An 18,454-nucleotide genomic window follows, 5' to 3' on the forward strand; every position below is an offset into this window, starting at 1 on the left:
GTCTGATTTTTAATGTGATAAAATACACATGATATAAAATTTACCATTCATTTTTAAGTGTATAGTTATGTACATTTACACTGCTGTGCTACCGTCTTCAGAATTCAACTGTAGGAATCTGGAATCCTTTACCCTTTAAACAGCCCCGTCCCTATCCTGCCCCAGCCTCTGGCAACCACTCTTACTCTCTCTATAAATTTGACTGTTGAGGTTCCTCATGTAATTGGAATCATGTTCCTTTTGTGACTGACTTATTACACTATTTCACTAAGCATAATATCCTGCTTTCATGTTGAAGCAGGTGTCAGAATTTCCCTGCCCCACCTTTTTTGCCACATTATTCATTGTAATAATCTATAAATTCTTTGGGCTTCCTTTTTGACCACACCCCACAACATTCAGGATCTTAACCAACCAGGAATGGAACCTCCTACAGTGGAAGCACTGAGTCTTAACCACTGGACTGCCAGAGACATCCCAGAATTTCCTTGCTTTTTAAAATTAAATAATATTCCATTGTATGTATGAGATATATATATATATATTCCCAAAATGAACCCTTGGGTTACTTATACCTTTTGGCTACTGTGAATAATGCTTCTGTGGACAAAAGTGTACAAATATCTCTTTGAACTCTGCTTTCAATAGGGTGGGGAATATTTTGAAATCAGGTAGAGAGAGCCACATTGTTTTAGGTCCTCAACTAGGGGTAGTAACACAGTGGAAGAACTGTGTTAGAAAGTGACCCTGAGTGTGGCAGCTCAATGCAGTCTCCATTTACAGGAAGCATTTCGGAAGCTTTAATATATGCTAGGCATTGTACTACCGCTTTATGTAAATTATTGATATGTCATTGAATCCATAAAATAAACAGCCAGTTATTAACATCATTTTACAAGTGAGGAAACCAAGGTTCTGGGATACAGATGGGCTGAGGGGAAGCTCACCAACCATACATACACACAAGTGATCAGAAAACAAACTTCTACAGGAGCTGGGCACCCATGGGCAGTGACTATTCACTTCTTTGGACAAGAATGCTAAAAAACAGTAGTTCACATGTGAGAGGGAGGTTTCACAGGAGAAAGAATAGGCTAACAGCAAGACCTTCCACTCTCAAATTACTGATGTGTAAAAAAGCTTAACACAGCAAATCTGCATCTTCCAAGTTTCCTAAAAGAACACTTGAGTTTTAGTCCAGGCCTACACATTGCTCTTAAAAATTATAAAATTCCAGGTAAGTAGATCCTTGTCTATAATAGAGAAAATAATGAGACACACCATTTCCTACTCAACACTTCATCTTTAACTTTTGCTTTCTCAAAAATCCTGTGAGGTCATTTGAAGCAATGAGCTCCATTTAGCAGATGAGTAAATAGAAGACCAGAAAGAAAAAATGATTTGCCCAACGCCTAATGGCTGATTGGTACCAAGGCTGCAACCGAAACCTGAACCTGTAGAATTCCCACTCTGTGCTTTGGGCTCTTTTACAGCAGTCTGAGTGGTCAGTCTGTTCAATTAGTTTCACTTTCCTCAGGGACACGGCCAAACTCCCAAGAAGCTAGTGTCAGTTAAACAAGGAGTCAGAGAATGTAACTGCAATATAAACAGCATTAACACATCACAAATACTCTGTACTGATTGTGTGCCAACCACTGAGCAAAGTAGGAAAAAAATCTTTGTTTTTGGGAAGAGGAGATAGAAAGCAGAGTAGCAATAAATAAAATATGTACTGAGCCAGGTAGAATAAATATGGAAAACCTGAAGCAGGAAATTAATTAAGGAGTGCTGAGGATAGGGAAAGGAATTTCTGTTTAAATAGCACAAGGGGGAGGGGCACTGAGAAGTATACAGCAAGTGTGTGAAGGATTTGAGAGAGCAAGCAATGTCCTTTCCCTGGGAGAAGGGCATTCCAGGTAGAGGCCAGTGCAGCAATCCTTCTGAGACAGACACCTACTATTTTCTAAGAACTGAAAAGCCAGAGTAGCAGAAGCAATGTGTGCGAGGGGAAAGTAGGAAATGAGGTCAGAGGTAAGAGAATGCCAAATTGTGACATTCAGGGGCTTCAGTCCAAATTGTGGATTTCAAGGGCAATGTAAGAATTTTGGCTTTAAGTAAGATGGGGAGCCACTGGTAAGTTTTTAAGCAGAAGGGAAACATGATTTGACTTCTATTTTTTTATTTATTTAATTGAAGTACAGTTGATTTACAATTGTGTTAATTTCTGCTGTGTAGCAAAGTAAATCAGTTATACATATATATACATTCTTTTTCGTATTTACCATTATGATTTATCATAGGATATTGAATTAGTTCCCTGTGCTATACAACAGGACCTTGCTTATCAATTTCTGTTTTTATAGACTCACTTTAGCTTCTATTTTGAGAATAGATTGTAGGGGAGCAAGAGGGGGACAACTTAGGAGACTAGTAAAATACCCCAAGTGAGCGACAAGGTGACTTGGGAAAAGTACAAGTAGTGGAAGGGCGAGGTGTCTGTGTGCACTCAGGCACATGGATTTGATGGCTCAGTTCTTGTAGGGAATGAGAGAGAACCCAGAGTGATTCCCAAGATTTTTGGCCTGAGCAGTTTGAAGTTGCTGTTTATTGAAATGGGGAAACAGAGGAACCAGTTGGGAATGAGAAGAGACAAATTCAAATTTGGAGATGCATATCAAATTAACACATAGAAATATCAGGAAGAAAGTTAGGAATATGAATCTGGAATTCCAAAAAAAGGTGCAGGCTGGGCATGTCATGGGAGATGCCAGCATTTAGAGAACATTAGAGCCATGAGATCATCTAGATAAGTAGAAATTTGAAAAAAATTATCTAAGAACTGAGTCCTGGGACACTGTAGCATTTAGAGATCAAGATGGTCATGAAACTAGGAAAGGAAATAGAAAGCAGCAACTGAAATAAGAGGAAAAGCAACCGAGTCAGTTAAGTCACCCTTGGAGAGGGAATTGGTGCCAGGATCCTTCTGGATGCTCAAGTCTCTTATTTTAATAACAACATAGTATTTACATATAACCTATGTGCATATCCTCCCATATACTTTAAAACATCTCTGGATGACTTTACCTAATGCAATGTAAATAGTTGCCAGAACATGGAAAAATCAGGTTTTGGTTTCTGGAACATTCTATAATTAAAAATATATATATTTATGATCCCTGGTTGGTTGAATCTGTGAATGCAAAACTTGAGAATACAAGAGGATATCTGCACTCACTGGCTGTAATTGACTGTTGGCTACAGCTCTACAATGCTGAGGATGAAAGCCTGCTTGGAACTGGTTCAAAAGACAATTGTAGGGACAGAAGTGGGGATAGGGGGTCAATAGGTAATTTGGAGAAGGAGTTTAAGGTGAGGGGCAGAAAAGCCAGGTGATAAAGTGATAGGTAGGCTCAAAAGAGTTGTTTCTAATTATTTAAACCCACAAATATTTTAGTATTGTAAAAAGACAATTTTTTAATAAACATAACCTCAATGCCATTATCACGCTTGAAAAATTAACAGTATAGCACATCCCTCAATGTCCATGGGAGATTGGTTCCAGAACCTGCAGCAGATAATAAAATCCATAGATGCTTAAGTCTCACAGTTGGCCCTCCAAATCCAGGGTTCCATATCCATGGATTTAACCAACCTCAGATCCATGTGTAAATGGACCCATGCAGTTCAACTGTAATAACTGGTATTATCACTACCCTGTCAATCTTCAAATTTCCCTAATTATCCCATAATTTTTCTTGCTACCATGTGTATTGACGTATAATTCATATTACATATAATTCACCCACTTAAAGTACACAGTTTGATAGTCTTCAGTACATTTAAAGAGATATATAATCATCACCCACCCCCCAAAATCCCTATACTCATTGGCAGTCACTATCCAGTCGTAGGCAACCACCAATCTACTTTTTATCATAGATTTGCCTATTCTGAACATTTTATGTAAATGGAATTGTGCAATATATGACTGGCTTCTTTTATTTAGCATGTTTTAAAAATTCACCTATATTGTAACATGTCATATTACCTCATTCCTTTTTATTGTCAAAATTCCATTATGTATGTATGCCACATTTTGCTTATCCATTCATTAGCTGATAGACATTAGGTTGTTTCAACCCACTTTTTGGTTATTATACATAATGGCATTCTGAACATTCTATTACAAGATTTTATTTGGACATGATATAAATCGTAGCAATGTTTTCTTAAGTCAGTATCCCAAGGAAACAGAAATAAAAGCAAAAATAAGCAAATGGAACTTTATCTAACTTAAAAGCTTTTGCACAGCAAAGGACACTAGAAACAAAACGAAACGGCAACCTACAAAATAAGAGAAAATATTTGCAAACCATGTGACCAACAAGGGCTTAGTTTCCAAAACATACAAATAGCTCATACAACTCAATAACAAACAACCCAATCAGAAAATGAGCAGAAGTCCTAAATAGACAATTCTCCAAAAAAGGCATACAGATGGCCAACATGCACATGAAAAGATGCTCAGTATTGCTAACTGTTACAGAAATACAAATCAAAGCTACAATGAGGTACCACCTCACACTGGTCAGAATGACCACCATTAAACAGGCTACAGATAACAAATGCCGGAGAGGGTATGGAGAGAAAGAAAACCTCCTACACTGTTGGTGGGAATGCAATTTGGTACACTATGATCTGATGAAAAACAGTATTGAGATCCCTCAAAAAACTAAAAACAGTGCTACCATATGATCCAACAATCCCACTCCTGATAATATACCTGAAGAAAACTATAATTCGAAGAGACACATGCACCCCTATGTCCATAGAAGCACTGTCCACAATAGCCAGCACATGGGAACAATATAAACGTCCATCAGTTCAGTTCAGTCAGTCGTGTCTGATTCTTTGCGACCCCATGAACTGCAGCACGCCAGGCCTCCCTGTCCATCACCAACTCCGGGAGTCCACCCAAACCCATGTCCACCGAGTCGATGATGCCATCCAACGATCTCACCCTCTTTCGTCCCCTTCTCCTCCTGCCTTCAATCTTTGCCAGCATCAGGGTCTTTTCCAATGAGTCAGCTCTTCGCATCAGGTGGCCAAAGTATTGGAGTTTCAGCTTCAACATCAGTCCTTCCAATGAACACTCAGGACTGATCTTCTTTAGGATGGACTGGTTGGATCTCCTTGCAGTCCAAGGGACTCTCAAGAGTCTTCTCCACAGTTCAAAAGCATCAATTCTTTGGCACTCAGCTTTCTTTATAGTCCAACTCTCACATCCATACATGACCACTGGAAAAACCATAGCCTTGACTAGACGGACCTTTGTTGGCAAAGTAATGTCTCTGCTTTTCAATATGCTATCTAGGTTGGTCATAACTTCCCTTCCAGGAGTAAGTATCTTTTAATTTCATGGCAGCAATCACCATATGCAGTGATTTTGGAGCCCAGAAAAATAAAGTCAGCCACTGTTTCCACTGTTTCCCCATCTATCTGTCATGAAGTGATGGGAACACATGCCATGATCTAGGTTTTCTGAATGTTGAGCTTTAAGCCAACTTTTTTACTCTCCTCTTTCACTTTCATCAAGAGGCTGTTTAGTTCTCCTTCACTTTCTGCCATAAGGGTGGTGTCATCTGCATACCTGAGGTTACTGATATTTCTCCCGGCAATCTTGATTCCAGCTTGTGCTTCTTCCAGCCCAGCATTTCTCATGATGTACTCTGCATATAAGTTAAATAAGCAGGGTGACAATATACAGCCTTGACATACTCCTTTTCCTGTTTGGAACCAGTCTGTTGTTCCATGTTCAGTTCTAACTGTTTCTTCCTGACCTGCATACAGGTTTCTCAAGAGGCAGGTCAGGTGGTCTGGTATGACCATTTCTTGAAGAATTGTCCACAGTTTATTGTGATCCACACAGTCAAAGGCTTTGGCATAGTCAATCAAGCAGAAATAGGTGTTTTTCTGGAACGCTTGCTTTTTTGATGATCCAGCGGATGTTGGCAATTTGATCTCTGGTTCCTCTACCATTTCTAAAGCTAGCTTGAACATCTGGAAGTTCACGGTTCACATATTGCTGAAGCCTGGCTTGGAGAATTTTAAGCATTACTTTACTAGCATGTGAGATGAGTGCAATTGTGCGATATCCATAGACAGATAAATAGATAAAAATGTAGTGTGTGTGTGTGTATACATATATATATATATATAATAGAATACCATTCAGCCATAAAAAATAATGAAATTATGCCATTTTGTAGCAATGTGGATGCAACTAGAGATTATTATCCTAAGTGAAGTCAGAAAGAGAAAGACAAATACCATCTGATATCACTTATATGTATAATCCAAAATATGGCACGGGGCGTCACTGGTGGCTAAGGAGTGAAGAATCTGCTTGCCAATGCAGGAGACATCAGTTCAATCCCTGGTCTGGGCAAATGCTATATGCCTCGGAGCAACTAAGCCTGAGCACAACTATTAAGCCTGTGCTCCAGAGCCTGGGAACTGCAGCTATTGAGCCCACACACTGCAACACTGAAGCTGAGTCTCTCTAGAGCCCATGATCCACAACAAGAGAAGCCACCACAGTGAGAAGCCCATGCACCACAGCTAGAGAGTAGCCCCCAGTCACCACAACTACAGAAAATCCCACGCAGCAACAAAGACTCAGCATGGCCAAAAAATATATGTGGCACAAATGAACCTACTTATAAAACGGAAACAGACTCATAGCTGTAGAGAAGAGACTTGTGGTTGCCAAGAGATTGGGGGCGAGGGGTGGACTGGGAGTTTGAGGTTGGTAGATGCAAACTATTACATTTAGAATGGATTAACAACAGGGTCCTAATATAAGAAAAGAATGTATACATGTGTATAACTGAGTCACTGCTGTATAACACAGACTGGCACAGCATTGTAAATCAACTATACTTCAATATAAAGAAAACAATTGGCCATAAATATACGGGTTTATTTCTGAACTGCAAATTCTACTCCACTGATACGTGTTCTTATGCCAGTAGTATACCATTTTGATTACTGTAGGTTTATATTAAATTTTTAAAATCAAGCAATGTAAGTCCTTCAACTTTATTTTTCTTTTTGGATTGTTTTGGTATTTGGAGTTTCTTGAATTTCCATATAAATTTTGCTATCAGCCTGTCCATTTCTGCAAAAAAGGCAGTTGTAGTTTTAATAAGCATTGCTATGTCTCTGAAGAGCAGTTTGGAGAGTTTTGCCAATTGATATTAAGTCTTCTGATTCATGAATGTGGAATATCTTTCCATTTATCTGACTTACCTTCATTACTTTTAACAATGTGTAGTTTTTATAGTATAACTTCTGCAATTCATTTGCAGAATATCTATTCCTATATATTTTCTTTTTTGGTACTATTATAAATGGAATTGTTTTCTTTCTTTTCTTTTTTACATATAATTTTATTTTTTATTTATTTGGCTGTTCTGGATCTGCATTGCTTTAGTTGCAGGGGTGGGGAGCAGGTGCGGAACTTCTCTCTAGTTGCGGTGCAAGGGCTTCTCATGGTAGGGGCTTCTCTTTCCGTGGAGCACAGGCTCTAGGGCATGCGAACTCCAGTAGTTGTGGCACATGGGCTCTGCAGTTGTGGCTCCCAGGCTCTAGAGCACAGGTCAGTAGTTGTGGTGCATAGGCTTAGTTGCTCCTCGGCATGTGGGATCTTCCCGGCCCAGGAACTGAACTCATGTCTCCTCTGGGGCTGCTTTCTTGTACGTATGGTGGGACCGTGAGAGTGATGTTTCCCAAATGGGATGCAGACAGCAGAGGTAAGCACTGGTTCACCCCATCAGCAGCCATGACTGCAGCAGTGGCGGTAACGCCAAGGAGGGAGGCTGAGTCTGGGGTTGTGGCTCAGCTCTGGGCCACTGCCGATGTAGCCGCCTCCCTGGAATTATTTTCTTAATTTCATTTTCAGAATGTTCATTGTGAGTGAACATAGAAATATAATTAATTTGTGCATATTAATTATGTATCCTGCAACCTTGCTGGACTCATTTATTAGATTCTTAGTGGCATCCTCAGCATTTTCTATATACAAAGTCATGTCATCTGCATATTGATTTTTTTTTTTTTTTTTGGTCATGCTAAACAGCCTCCCAGGGACGGCGGAGCCTAGCGGGCTGCCATCTATGGGGTCGCACAGAGTCAGACACGACTGAGTTGACTTAGCAGCAGCAGCAGCACACAGCCTCCAGTATCTCAGTTCCCTGACCAGGGATTGAACCTGGGCCACAGCAGTGAAAGCCCAGAATTCTAACCAGTAGGCCACCAGGGAACTCTTAAGGAAATCGATATTCTTTTTCATTCCTCCTTTCCAATCTGGATCCTTTTTATTTCATTTTCTTGTCTAATTTTCCCAACTAGAACTTCTGGTACAATGTTGACTAGAAGTGTTGAGAATGGACGTCCTTGTCTTGTTCATGATCTTAGGGAGAGAATATTCAGTCTTTTACTATTATATGATGTTAGCTGTAGGTTTTTCATGTATGGTCATTATCAGATTGAGGATGGTCTCTTATAAGTTTATCTAGAATTGTATTAATATTGTGTATTACATTGATTTTTAAATGTCAGACCAAGCTTGGATAAATCCCACTTGGTCATGTATGCTTCTAAGTCGCTTCAGTCGTGTCCGACTCTGTGCGACCCCATAGATGGCAGCCCACCAGGCTCCCCCATCCCTGGGATTCTCCAGGCAAGAACACTGGAGTGGGTTGCCATTTCCTTCTTCAATGCATGAAAGTGAAAAGTGAAAGTGAAGTCATGTCTGACTCTTAGCAACCCCATGGATTGCAGCCCACCAGGCTCCTCCGTCCATGGGATTTTCCAGGCAAGAGTACTGGAGTGGGGTGCCATTGCCTTCTCCGTGGTCATGTATATAAACCTTTTAATATGTTGCTTAATTTTTTATTTGCTAGTATGTTGTTGAAGACTTTTGCATCTATATTCATAAGATATATTGGTCTCTAATTTTCTCGTGATGTCTTTGTTTTTGGTACCAGAATAATAATGGCCATACAGAATGAGTTGAATTGATTTGAAAAGTATTCCCTCCTCTCTTTTTTGGAAGAGTTTTTAAAATATTGCTGTTTATTCTGTTTTAAATGTTTCAATTGTGTGCTGTACCGTGCTTAGTCGTTCAGTCGTGTCTGACTCTTACGACTGCATCGACTGTAGACCTTTTAATATGTTGCTTAATTTTTTATTTGCTAGTATGTTGTTGAAGACTTTTGCATCTATATTCATAAGATATATTGGTCTCTAATTTTCTCGTGATGTCTTTGTTTTTGGTACCAGAATAATAATGGCCATACAGAATGAGTTGAGTTGATTTGAAAAGTATTCCCTCCTCTCTTTTTTTGGAAGAGTTTTTAAAATATTGCTGTTTATTCTGTTTTAAATGTTTCAATTGTGTGCTGTACTGTGCTTATTCGTTCAGTCGTGTCCGACTCTTATGACTGCATCGACTGTAGCCTGCCAGGCTCCTCTGTCCATGGGATTCTCCAGGCAAGAATACTGGAGTGTGTTGCCAGTTCCTTCTCCAGGTGTTTTAGTTATTCAATCATTAAAAGGAATAAAATAATGCCATCTGCAGCAACATGGACAGACCTGGAGATTATTATGCTAAGTGAAGTCAGGCAGAAAAAGATAAATATATGATATCACTTATATGTGGGATCTAACAAAAGAATGATACAAAAATAAATGAAATCAATTTAAATAGCAACAACAACAACAACAAAAAGTTTCGGACTTCCCTTGTGGCTCAGTGGTTAAGAATCTGCCTGTAAATGCAGGGAACGCAGGTTCGCTCCCTCATCCAGGAAGATTCCACGTGCCATCTGGCAACTAAGTTCATGCACCACAACTGCTGAAGCCCACAGGTCCTAGGCCCTGTGCTTTGCAGCAAGAGAAGCCACCGCAGTGAGAAGCCGGTGCACTGCAATGAAGAGTAGCCCTGGCTCACCACGACTACAGAAAGTTTGCATGAAGCAAGGAAGACCCAGCACAGCCAAAAACAAAAAATAAATAAATAAAAGTTCCATAAAATTCACTAGTGAAACTGTCTGGACTTTACTTTTTCTACATTGGCAGGTGGATTCTTTACCACTGAACCACTCTAGCTTTGCTTTGTGGGTAGTTTTGTTAGTTTATTACTAATTCAATCTCTTGTTATAAGTCTATTCAGATTTTCTATTTCCTCTTAAGTCAGTTTCAATAGTTTGTACCCCTCTAGGAATGTATCAATTTCATCTAAGTTATAAAATGTGTTGGCATTCAGTTGTTCATAAAGTTCTCTTATGATCTTTTTTATTCTGTAAGGTTGGTATTAATGTAATGTAAAAAAAGTGTGTCTTTTTTTTAAAAGCAGTTTGTTCAAATCAGGATCCAAACAATGCCAATACATGCCATTTGACTTACTTGTCTCTTAGATCTTTTTTAATGTGTATATTTCCACCTTCAATCTCATTTTTCCTTGGTACTTATTTATTGAAGAAGTTATTTGAAAAAAAAAAGAAAAAAAAAAAGAAGTTATTTGTCCTGTAGGTTTCCCACATTCTAGATTTTTCTGATTATATTCCTGGGAGCCTTAACATATTCTTCTACCTCCTAGACACTTGATGGTTATGTATGCTTTATTCTGACTCAGATTTGAAATTTCTGGCAAAACTACATCACATATCCATCAGGAGTCACATCATCCTACAGTCTGTTTTTGTGAAGTTGACAGTCATTGCTGAGTACTGCCTAGATTCTTTATCACAATCGGAACTAGTCCAGTTGAAGGTAGACTAAGGAAGGCAAAGTAACTGGGCGACCATTGATCCGTAGTATGTGAGATTTTTTTTGAAGTTCTCTTTTGGTGATTATGACATCCTACATTATTTTTAGAGCCTTGAAGTCAGGAGATGAGATCTATTCACAATTCTGCCGCAGACTGGCTGAGCATCCTTAGCAAATCATCTTCCCTTTTGTGCCTCAGTTTTCCTATCCATATAATGGGGACATAAACTATGGAGGACTGCTTTTAGTGAACTTAAGTTCTACCAAAAATCATTTGGCTGGGTTAAAAAGGATATACTTACAATATATTATCGTTCCCCTCACAGGTTCATTTCAAAGGCAGAGTTTATTGATCATTAAATCCTGTCCTGTATAAAATAAAGTCAGTTTAAAAAGCATTGTGAGAGCAGGGAGATCATGCCAAAAGCCTTGGTTCCTGGATTCTAGTTCTGGTTGTGCTTGCTCTCAGCTGGTCATATTCTCTGTCCAGATCCTATGCACAGAATAAAAGATTGTACTAGTGATCTCTATAGCCCTACAGTAGGGACTTCCCTAGTGGTTCAGTGGCTAACACTCCAAGCTCCCAATGCAGGGGGGCCCGGGTTCAATGCTTGGCCGGGGAACAGATCCCACATGCTGCAACTAAAATCCTGCATGCTGTAACTAAGACCTGATGCAGCCAAATAATTTTTTTTAGAGCCCTACAAGGAGCTTTATAATTTTAAGTATTTTCTTGATTTTTTCACATTTTTAAGGATGACATTTTAATTAACATCTTCAACTCTACCTTTTTTTCCCTCCTTTTTAAAAATTGAAGTATAAGTTGATTTACAATATCATTTTAGTTTCAGACATACAGCATAGTGATTCAGTTATACATGTATATATTGTCAAATTCTTTCCCTTATAGGTTATTACAGAATACCGAGTATAGTTCCCTGTGCTATTCAGTAGGTCCTCGTTATTTATTTTATACGTGTGTGTCGCTTCACTCATGTCCGACTCTTTGCAACCTTATGGACTGTAAGTAGTCCACTGGGGTCCTCTGTCCATGGGATTCTCCAGGCAAGAATACTGGAGTGGGTTGCCATTTCCTCCTCCAGGGGATTTTCCCAACCCAGGGATCGAACCCACGTCTCTCGTGCCTCCTGCATTGGCAAGCAGGTTCTTTATCACTACTGCCCGTGGGAAGCCCTGTTTTGTAGTGTGTATATGTTGATCCCAACCTCTTAATTTATCCAGCCCCCACTCCCCTTTCCCTTTTGGTAACCATGAGTTTGTTTTCTATGTCTCTGCGTCTCTTTCTATTTTGTATGTTAGTTCATTTGTATCCGTTTTTTAGATTCCACATATAAGCAATGTCATATATTTGCCTTTGTCTGGCTTAATTCATTCAGTGTGACAAGCTCTACATCCATTCATGTTGCTGCAAATGGCATTATTTCATTCTTTTTTATCAGCTCTACCTGTTTTTATCTGCTTTCTGTTTATGTTTTACTTAACAACTGGTTTATGGGTACCTAGGCACCAGCTCACATAGGCTGTTCAGCTTGGGCATAGAAAATGTTCTGGAAGCAAACACATCAAAATATCACTAACTGATTATGTCTGGGTGGTAAAATTGTCATTTTTAAAAAACAAATGTTGATATTCTTCATTTTATTCTATTAACATGTATTTTTGTGATTTTTTATGTTATTCTTAAGGATTTGATAGCATATGTCTGATAGCATGTCCTAACAAACAGAAATCACTAAATGCTGAGTGGAAAGATTTGTTTGTCTTCCTATGACTCAGTTAGGCAGTATATTCCAGTCTAGGTTAACCTAAATACTTTGGTAATAGGTAGTTACCTCTAAACAGACAGCCTTCCTTAATCTTCTTCAGTAATCTCAGAGAAAAAGAAAACACTGTGTGCCTCCAGAAATTAAAATTCAGCAAGAACAGCAGCAATATATACTTTGCACATTGGTGTCATAGCCCCTTGAAATCTGGATTTGTAAATTGGAGGAACAGTATTTTCTTTGCTACAGAAGTGCTGTGTATTACAGAAATGTGTAGGCAAAGGTGGGGTGTGTCTTTTGCATGTGACGAAAACAGGAGATTGGAAACTAGTTTGCTTAATTGTGTTGGTAACCACTCCCTGGAGAGCAATTACGCTTATTACTTGACTTTCCGGTAAGCATCACCTACCTGAGGAGACAATACAGGTCTGCCTCTCCTGGGTTTCCTCACCTGTCAAAGTGCTCTGCTGCCGGAGTGCCCCTCTTAAAACACCACAGAAGCAGTTACTGGAGAGCTGGTAGAGGAGGGGCACCCTCATAGCTGGCCACACAGACAAGCCACTCAGCCCCAAGCACCAGAGTCACTTCACTTTTAATGGAGACACAGTTCTGGTTTCCAATGTTGTCACAACTAGTGCAACTGATATTACAAAAACCCACTTCTCAGTAACAAAGGTTGTATAAAATTCAGTGTTCTTACCCTGAGAAGCTTGACAAATCTAGGTGGTTCGATGGGTAACTCTGCTACAAAACAAACGATCAAATAATCCTTTGAAGCTTCCCTGTCATCCAGTGTGTCAAAATCTGGATCTGCTCAGGCTTTTTGAAGGTCATTCCTCACACCTTCATAGGGTCAAATGGCATATTCCAAACATAACTGGACATAGAGTTTTAGTTTTAGGATTTCTTTTTGAACTTCCATCTGCGAGGTCTCTTGAGCAACATTGGATCATGGCAACTTACAGATGAACTCGTGCCACTGCCTGATCTACCCATCCAAATGCAAAGAATTGTTTAGAGTCTTCATTGTCAAGTGCAGGGGCAATCTGCTTTCATTTATGCATGCACGCATCCTCAGTTGCTTCAGTCGTATCTGACGGACTGTAGCCTGCTAGGCTCCTCTGTCCATGGGATTCTTCAGGCAAGAATACTGTGGTGGGTTGTCGTGCCCTCCTCCAGGGGATCGTCCTGACCCAAGAATTGAACCCATGTCTCTTGCATCTCCTGCATTGCAGGAAGAGTCTTTATCGATGAGCCACTTTATCAAAGTCCACTTGCATTTATACATCATCCAATAGCCTCTCTTTAGATAGAACCTGATGTGCCCCTGGGTAAGCATAGCTGGAAAGACACAGTTTTTACACTCAAGGAAGTCAGTTTGGTATGGAAAACAACAATCACTAGTCTATACAGTTACTATAACGATGGAACAGAAAGCAGGGTACTTCACGGGTGTAGGTGGGTCAACAAAAGCTGAGGAGGAGTAAAAGAGAATGTTCCTGAGCCTAAACCAAATAAACAAAACGCTGGAAACTTACCATTATGACATCATCAGATTCTCAGAACTAGAATGATGATTTAGACAGGTTCCTATTTTGGATAGGGTTTATTTGTTCTCATATTTTTAAGCAACTCTAAATATTTCCATTTTAACAAGTAATTTGGAGTTTTACATAATATTTTAAAATTGGGCACATTTTGCTAGATGGACCATCTCACGCGCGCACACACACACACACACACACATACATAAACACACTTCACAGTCAGATAGCAAAGTGAGAAAAGAACACATTAGATAGATCAGAATGTGTAAATGAAACTACTCTACCATATTCGCTTTGGTAAAAATAACAGACCCTTGTCTTATTGTTCACATATATTAGGAATAAAATAATTCCAACTATCTGTTGCAAATTTCAGGTGGCATTCATGGGGAACTTTGACTTGAACGACACAACTGTGTTCCTTCTATTCTTGTTTTTGCCACCTTAATTATACCAAGTAGTACTTGAAAGAGAGGTGGAATGTGTTACTCTGCCAACTCACAGTTTAAAAAGTTAAACAATGCCTTAAGAAATCAGCAACTTTTAAAATTATTTGTAAGGTTTGTATTGGTATTTCCTACCTAGTCTTACTTATTCAGAGTTTTCTATTCTTGGATGAAATTCTCTTGCCTTCAGGGGCCTGCAGTAACTCAGGTCCTTTCTCTTCTTTTCAAATAATCTACTAATATTCATGCCATATTTTTGTTTTCCTTATTACTTCATCTAATCAGTCCTGGTTGTTCTTTGGAAGGAATGATGCTAAAGCTGAAACTCCAGTACTTTGGCCACCTCATGTGAAGAGTTGACTCATTGGAAAAGACTCTGATGCTGGGAGGGATTGGGGGCAGGAGGAGAAGGGGACGACAGAGGATGAGATGGCTGGATGGCATCACCGACTCGATGGACGTGAGTTTGAGTGAACTCAGGGAGTTGGTGATGGACAGGGAGGCCTGGCGTGCTGTAGTTCATGGGGTCACAAAGAGTCAGACACGACTGAGCAACTGAACCAAACTGAATTTTTTTTTTTTTTTGGCCATGCCCCACAGCTTGCAGGATCTTAATTCCCTGACCAAGGACTGAACCCAGCCCCTAGCTATGAAAGTGCTGTGTCCTAACCACTGGATCACAGGGGATTTCCCTTGCTTCATCTAATTTTTGAATAAATGATAGCATACACAATACTAGTCTGTTCACTGTCACTGTCACTAACCTGCAAATGTATTTTTGTTTTTCAAATTCTCTGAATTTGCCTTTGTTTGGCATGATGTAGCTACCTCCCATCCCTAGCATCTCCTTCTCTCATGAATTTGGCTGCACTGCCTTTCTCTACAACATGTACCACGCTGCGCTGTCATTTTGAGTCATCCGGGGTTAGGCATCCTCCCTGCTCTTAACTATGTGACAGGTAAACTCCACTTGCCCATCTCATTTCTTTTGAATTCAAACACCATGTGAATTCAACTGATGTCAGTTGCTTTCAACCTGTAATTCCTGATGGCAGCAGGTTGCTGCCAACTCTTGAAACTAACAGGTCTGACTAGAATCTGACAGTTTCATGAACATAATATTTTACATTTGTAACAGTCAAAGACAAGATGATACCTTTCTTAACAATGGTTCCTCTTGGTCCATTGATAACACAATATCTCAATTTAAATATAAAATGTGTGTACTATACCTCAGAATATAAATTAGATTCCTCTTAGTGCCAAACAGGAAAGAAGCAGAAAATTTTTACTGCAAAGAGACTACCGGCCACGTCAGGAGGGTTACCAGAAAATTGCTGGTGTATAAGTTACAGAAACAGTGCTACTCCAAACCTAGGTGAACAGCCAAGACGTTTGTCTTGTGGCAGGTAGAGTAACTTTTTTCCTCTTTGTACTTTCAGCTTGGATATATGAAAAATACAGCATTCCCTAAATGTTGTCCAGAGATTGGCGAGCACCAGTATTTATCCAACCAGCCTGGTGGAAATGACAGAAGAGGGAAATGTCAGAGCCAAGGCATTTTTTGACAGTGCCTCAGATTCTGCCTTAGACTCATGGAAAGTTGGTACTCAAGAAGGTACCTTAGGAACAATTTAATCCACCACTCCTCTTTGTGAGAAAACTGAAGCCAAAGCAGTGAAGAGATTCACCTTAGGTCTTGCACAGATGGGTAGACAGAGGTTCAGAACCAGGACTGGATGATCCTGACTCTGTTTCAGTCGTGTTAAAGCTGGCCAACGTGTACATTTGACAAGCCACACTCTGACCTGATGTTCATAAAGGTATCCTATATCCGGCACATTAATACCCATTTCTCTGAGAATTAGGGAACAAGTTGGAGAATTTTGAATGGAAGACAGTGGCTGTAAAAGTGGGGAGAAATTCCTGTACAGACTTGCTCACTGGAAGCAAGTCCTTGGCTTCCCCAAGACAAAGGACAGTATTAGTCACAGGTTAAAGTTAAAAACTGATTATGCCACCTGGCTGAGGACAGACAACCTTTTGTGAAAGCTGTAGACTGAAATGAATATTCACTGGAAGGACTAATGCTAAAGCTGAAGCTCCAGTATATTGGTCATCCCATCACTTCATGGGAAATAGATGGGGAAACAGTGGAAACAGTGTCAGACTTTATTTTTTGGGGCTCCAAAATCACTGCAGATGGTGACTGCAGCCATGAAATTAAAAGACGCTTACTCCTTGGAAGGAAAGTTATGACCAACCTAGATAGCATATTCAAAAGCAGAGACATTACTTTGCCAACAAAAGGTTCATCTAGTCAAGGCTATGGTTTTTCCAGTGGTCATGTATGGATGTGAGAGTTGGACTGTGGGGAAGGCTGAACGCCAAAGAATTGATGCTTTTGAACTGTGGTGTTGGAGAAGACTCTTGAGAGTCCCTTGGACTGCCAGGAGATCCAACCAGTCCATTCTGAAGGAGATCAGCCCTGGGATTTCTTTGGAAGGAATGATGCTAAAGCTGAAACTCCAGTACTTTGGCCACCTCATGCGAAGAGTTGACTCCTTGGAAAAGACTCTGATGCCGGGAGGGATTGGGGGCAGGAGGAGAAGGGGACGACAGAGGATGAGATGGCTGGATGGCATCACCGACTCGATGGACATGAGTCTGAGTGAACTCCGGGAGTTGGTGATGGACAGGGAGGCCTGGCGTGCTGTGATTCATGGGGTCGCAAACAGTCAGACATGACTGAGCAACTGAATTGAACTGAACTGAACTGATGCGAATAGACGACTCATTGGAAAAGTCCCTGATGGTGGGAAAGATTGAGGGCAGAAAGAAAAGAGGGTATCAGAGGATGAGATGGCTCAACGGCATCACTGATGCAATGATCATGAACTTGGGCAAATTTCGGGAGATGGTGAGAGACAGGGAAGCCTGCCATGCTTCAGTCCATGGGGTCTCAAAGAGTTGGACACAATTGGGTGACTGAACAACAACAGCAACAGGCTGAAATGAGAACAGAATAAAGGAGTTGGTGGAATATTTAATTTGGGGCTGTCTCACAGCACTGAGAGTTACTATGTTTTGGTTTGCTGGCTTCGAGTGAAGAATTTCAGGCAGACAAAAAAGAAGAGAAACTATGATGAACTTTGTGTAGCCCACCTGACCCCATTTCCTTCTACAGAATTTGGTGCCTATATTTCCAAACCTGTTCTTGTGTTTATGCATACATTTATAAATGTATCTGTGATAGTATTTTAAAAATTTGTTCATATTTTAAGTTTTATATGAATGCTATCATATTGTATATATCTTTCTGCTACTTACTCTCTCTAATATTTTTTTTATAAATTGTAAGAGTTAATTTTATTATTGTTTTTCTTTTTTTTAAATTTAATTTTATTTATTTATTTATTTATTTTTTATTTTTATTTTTTTCCACTCAGTACTGTATTTTTAAGATTTTTTTTCCCTGTGAATAAAGAGGATAGCTTCAGGTCATCTGTTTCCCTATTTTTTAAAAGGTCAATATTAGCATTCCTTTTTAAAAAAATGTATTTATTTGACTGCATTGGGGCTTCCTTGTGTCATGCTGGATCTTTCCTTGCGGTACGTAGATTCTCTGATTATGGTTCACAGGCTCAGTAGTTGTGGCACACAGGCTTAGTTGTTCTGCAGAATGTGGGATCTTAGTTCCCCAACCAGGGATTGAACCTCCATCCCCTGCATTGCAAGGCAGATTCTTAACCATTGGACCACCAGGAAAGTCCCCAGCATTCCTTGATTTTTTTATTTATTTTTGACCATGCTGTGGGGCATGTGGGATCTTAGTGTTCCCACT

The sequence above is a fragment of the Bos taurus genome, chromosome 2 (assembly GCF_002263795.3).
Source record: "Bos taurus isolate L1 Dominette 01449 registration number 42190680 breed Hereford chromosome 2, ARS-UCD2.0, whole genome shotgun sequence".
Taxonomy (NCBI): domain Eukaryota; kingdom Metazoa; phylum Chordata; class Mammalia; order Artiodactyla; family Bovidae; genus Bos; species Bos taurus.